Source organism: Vigna unguiculata, chromosome 3 (assembly GCF_004118075.2).
Source record: "Vigna unguiculata cultivar IT97K-499-35 chromosome 3, ASM411807v1, whole genome shotgun sequence".
Lineage (NCBI taxonomy): Eukaryota > Viridiplantae > Streptophyta > Magnoliopsida > Fabales > Fabaceae > Vigna > Vigna unguiculata.
Genome location: NC_040281.1, coordinates 44,685,609 through 44,691,731, shown reverse-complemented (window position 1 = coordinate 44,691,731; position 6,123 = coordinate 44,685,609).

The window sequence follows — 6,123 nt, the reverse complement described above, 5'->3', positions numbered from 1 at the left end:
TCACAAATGGGCCAAGAAAAATATTAAAAGTAGTAGAAAGAAACAGTAAATCTTCAACGTTACAAAATTTAAAACTATTACTAATTCATAATTGTTCGTGTGTTAACCTGGATTCATTTTCATTTTTTGCAGTAGGTTCTCATTTCTCTCTATTCAACTTGTAAGCGAAGATAAGAATTGAAGATTGAAAAGCGAATATATGAATTGAAGCTGAAAAGTGGAGTCTCCTGACAGCGCTGGAACCATGAAGATCAACGTCATCTAATCTAAACGATTATCATCATCTTCTCTCTCCACTCTGCACCCGTATGCTTTTTTCTTTTTTTCTGTCTTTCTCGATTCCAATTTGAAAACTCAACTCAATCTCGTGTTTGATGAGTGTCGAAATTCAAAAATATGTTTATGGTTTCATTTTTTATGAGTTAGTTTTGCTTCTAGTTTCGTTGAACTTTGCCAGCTAGATGAAACCACTGTTTTGTATAGCCAGCGTAGCAAATGCAGCATTGTTGAAGTTTCTTTGTGATTATATATATATATATATATATATATATATATATATATATATATATATATATATATATATATATATATATATATATATATATATATATATATATATATATATATAATTTTGCTTTTAAATAGGGGAGATTTTTCTATTCTTATTCAAGCCTTTTTCAATTTACCAACTCTTTTCATTTCAAACACTTGTCAAAAGCATAAAGTAATCTTTTTATTTTAAAAGACTTTTTAAAATGCCTAAACTTGGCCTTTTAAAAAAATAATTAAAATTAAAAATTGGGCTAATACTTAAAATGTTTAAACTCATTTTTTTATGAACTACTTACTTGAAAACATTTGTTCTGTTATTCGTTTTGTTACTTCTGAGCATCTGTACAAAATATCAATGATTTTTTTTTGTACTAGCGGAAATCCATATATAGCCGAGGATGTTTTACATTTTCTTATTTGAATAAAATTACTTTAAAAAATATTTAAAATATAAGTTTTGATAAAAAATAATATTTTTTAAGTACAATTATATCAAGTTATTCAATAAAATATTAATGTAAATAGATTTGATATTTCTAAAAATAAATTTAAATAGTTGTACCATAAAATAAATTTTAAAATTTAATTTTTTACGATATAATTTAATATGATCGGTCTAAACAAAAATTTAAGATATCTTTTATGATTAACATATTTTTTACAAACAATTTTATTTTAATTACTTAAATTATAAAAAATTATTCAAATTAAATTCATTAATAATTATTAGCAAGTAACTAGTATATGTAATTTGGATAGTATAATATGCATACTGTAACATCCCATTTAAATAATAACATAATTAAATGAAATCTTACACCGGATAATATAAAAAAGCCAAGTTGCGGAGTATAAAGTCACTCCTTACAGTTATCCAAGGTACTTAAAAGGAAATACTAAAGCTCATTACAAAGCCTACAACCCAAAAGGAGTAAGAGATAGCCGATATTCGAAATAAAGCCTTGGGGGTAATACAATACACGGGCCTTAGCCCTAAAGAAAAGCCCAAATAAAACATGAAGTCCAGCCCAGGTAGACTGTGTAGTAGAATCATCTCTTCCCTGTTGACCTCGAGTACCTCTCGCATCTGCTCCCATCAATAAATTGATGATCATCTCAAAGGTAGAAGAACAACATACAAGGCAATCAAACAAGCAAGGGTAAGCTAGAGCCAAAAAGATTTTATCATGCAATCAGATATACTTTCATAGTCCAATATGCATACATCATCCAAGCATGTTATGACCTTCTAATCAATACACTGAGACTCGACTCGACTCATCCAGATACATATAACCTGGTCGGATTCAGCGGATGCTTGCACTTGTGGTGGATACCTCTGCTCACCCCCGAGCTATGTGTTACAAGTGTTACAATGAATCAATCCCCCACACACAAGGTTAGCCCTTAATGAGTTTCAGGCCTCCTGCTACTCTCACCACAAGAGTCAGTCCGCTCTAAGTGAGACTAACTGACTCTTTAGAGTCTCAGGATACAATCCTTACCTTGAATCCTTACCAAATTATATAGATGGGGCACCACCATGGACACCCACTAACAGGGGCCATGGAATTACGTCCCGACCACTGAAGCACAACCCTGAAATCTCACCTAGAAATTCCAAGGAATTACGTACTGACCACATACTATACATATTCAAACAAACAATAATATTTATCATGCTTATAAATCTCATGCCAACCTTTATAATCCATCCTCATACATGCTCCATGTTGAATCCATTCCAAATCATCCTTCCCAATTCATGAATATAGAAATGTAATTCATACCGACACCATGCCACTTTGATTACCAACCATCTCATACAAGTCACATGCCAAGGTCATGTTAAACTTATCAATCACAGACCTTAAACCATTCTACTCATACCCATTCGCCCAATTCATGCTTTTAAAAGTAATTGAATCAATCCACAAGTTCAAGTTAAAGTAACGAATTAAAATTCTGCAGCAATTCTCGCTTAAGCTAGACTGGTCTCGCTTAAGCTAGAAATTCTCGCTTAAGCTAGACTGATCTCGCTTAAGCTAGAAATTCTCGCTTAAGCGAGACTGATCTCGCTTAAGCTAAAATCCCTCGCTTAAGCTAAACTGACAGCTTTTTAATGATTTCAACATGTAAAAACACAAAATCCCAAACATAAAAAATTTAAGAAAACACAAGCACGTTGTATAAAACGTTGGCATCATATTTCATGCTTTAAAAGAGTAAACAAATCAATTATGGGAGCATACAAGCATTTAACAATTGTCAATCTCGCTCAAGCTAAGGAGCTCTCGCTCAGGCAACAAGGTCTCTCGCTCAAGCGAAAAACTTTCGCTTAAGCGAGATTGAAAACAAAGAGTACTTCGAGTTCTCGCTCAAGCTAGCTCATCTCGCTCAAGCGAGAGGCCTTCGCTCAGGCGAGCACTCGAAAATAAAAGGGTGCGAGTTACTGTCATTCTCGCTTAGGCAAGAGCTCCTCGCTTAGGCGAGAGCTTCCCGTTTGGGCGAGAAGCAACTTGCTTAGGCGAGCATAACAGATCTCACCTGCTCTCACGCATGCAAAGCAAAAAATCCATCCAGAAACAATACACCGATTATTTTCACACCATCAAAAGCACATCAAATTATCAAGAGCACCCAACAGAAACAAAAAGACACATTATTTATAAAAGCATGAAAAATCCTAGCTTCCCTCACCTGGATAGATGCTAGTGGAAAGCACAGGCACCTACGACAACGAACCCAACAGCTTTAGGAGCATACTCAAGAGGTGGAGCAGAGAATGAGGTTGAGCTTACTTGAATCTGAATGAGCTTCGAGCCCTAGCAGAGCACTGTTTGAAGGGAAAAGAGGAGTAAGATGACTGAGTTTTGCAAAATGGGCAGAACATGAGAGGGTTAGGCTGGTTTAGGGGTTTTGGGATGCCTTATGGGCCAGCCTTAGGCCCAACTGACTAAGAGAGACCCTTAAATTTTAGGACAAAATCAAAGTGGGTCTTACACATACTCAACTTATAATTAAGTGATCAAATATTTATATCCCTTATCTAACTATACTCATTATTTATAATCATTTTATCTACTATAGTAGCGGGTACAAATTTATCGATTGTCACCCTCTCAATAAGAAAATGAATATTTACATTTAAAATTACTTGTTAGAGTAAAATGATAATTTTAAACTTACTCTTGAAATCCAAAAACACAAATGACAAAACATTAATGCATGAAGGTAAGACTATTATAGTTTTACACGTATTTCGGGAAATGTTTTATACGAGAACAATAATCTAAGGTTAATTGGTTATTACAATATTTATTGACCAAATTCATTTTAATTTTGTTGAAGATAGTAAATTATTAAATATGTATCTCTTTCCATACATTTTTTTTTTTGACAAATACTTAACATTTTATTTAGTTAGAAAAAATGTATTACATATAATAAATTCTTTTACTATGATCTAACAATAAACTAGAATAAAAAATGTTATTTATATCTTAGATTATTTATTGTAATTTTATCCGATAAGTTAATAATAAAGATAGAACTAAATTGATAAAAGAATAATTCAAAGTTGATTAAAAAAATTGATAACCGAATTAAATTGAATTTTTTTATTGATCAATATTATTTTTCTAGAATTAAATTATTCCGTTTACAGTTTGATATTTTGGATCCAGTTCAAATTGAACTGATCTGAATTAAGTTTTTATGTTATAAGTATAAATACAATGTATTCATATTTCTTTTTTGTTTTTTCTTTATGAGGGTAAACATAATCTTATTTTAGTTCTTTTTCTGATAAAAAAAATTGTTAATATTTATAAATGAAATACAATAACAAATACTTAGTTATAATAAAATAGGGAATAAAATTATTTATTGTCGAAAAAAATGCATCATCAATTTAAAATATTATCGTTTTTACCCTCAATAATCATCTATTAATAGAGAAATAAAATAAAATCAAGGAACACAAAAATTTAACCTGAAAACTTCAAATTTGGAGAAAAACTACAATCGCAAAGAATAATCGATATATATATGTAAATTTGTATAACATACAAAAAACACTCTCAATCCTTTGATTCGAAGTACACTCACACTCTTCAGAATAAGAATTTAATTATACATTACAACACCCTGTTACAAGAGTATACAAAAAATCAAATACTAGCTCAAAGTGTTTTTGACAATACTAACTCGAGATATCTTTAACTTAAAACAAGTAACATCATGAACTTAGAGCTTATTATATATTTTTAACTAAGAACAAAACTAAATCACACAAAAAAAAACATATCTATTGACATTAGGTTATCTAAAAAGATAAAAACGTAAAATACTTTCCTTTTAAAATTCACAAAAGCTTATAAATTATTTTAAATTCATAAAATTATTTCACGTTGGATGTTGTATGAATATGTTAAAATCTAAATAAATTTTATGTTTTTTTGAAAAATATTTAAGATAATCATTATATTCTAACAAAATATTTTGTAATTGATTATGTAAGAAAGTTATTAAAATCCTAATGGAATACACTTTAATGTCTATTGCAAGAAATTATGGAATGGTGATATGATATTGTGGAAATATTTTATTAGATTAGTTAATGAAGTTAATGTTGATGCTCGTAGTGCCTTAATGCATATCTTTTCAAATATTAATGAATCCACATCTTATTTGATTTTGTCAAAAATTCCCTCTTACTTCTTTCAAATTTATACTTTGTCTCAGATATAACAACTTTTAATAAGGTTGGGGAATTTCAACCAAATTATCTTACCAAAACTTAGTTGATTAGAATAAAGATAAATATGCTCTTAAATTTTCCAAAAACACTCTATAGTGATAGTTTATATTGTTGTACTTTTGTGGTCTGTGATTTGTGATATCTGCTTTGGAATATGAAAAAATATCTTCTTATCACAAGCAATCATATATGTACGGATCTTTTTTAACAAATAGGCAAATGATCATTTTACTTAATTTATTAATAATTTATATTATTATATTTCTACGATAAAATGGATTCCACGTAATTATATTGACTGACAGGATTTTGTTTTGTTGAAGTTATAATAGAAAGAATTTATTTGGCATGGAAAAAAATATGAACTGATAACAAATGAATTATATAATACTAACAATTAACTTACAGTACATCATGTAAAAATAATATTATCCAAAAGAAATAATTTTCTATTTTTTCGCCCTTGAAATTCCTGCATGACGTGCTACCCGCTAAAGAAAGTATCTCTTGATGATTGATGAATGATTGAAAACAAAACAAGAAAGTTTTAATCTTTGGGTCCATTCAAAGCACATACGTTAGAAATAGGAAGGTTTCCATGGTATGGATGATGATGATCCAAATGAAAAAGGCCCAATAATGTTAATAATGTATGAGGTGTGAGGACTAGTTATTAGCTTCCAAAACTTAGAATAGGGACACACACGTGCAACCAAAAGGAAACGATACAGGCCCGTTTCAACCTAATTTGGACCTGGGCCCATTATCCCATCAATAAATAGAACCAACACAAAAATACTTTTTTCTAC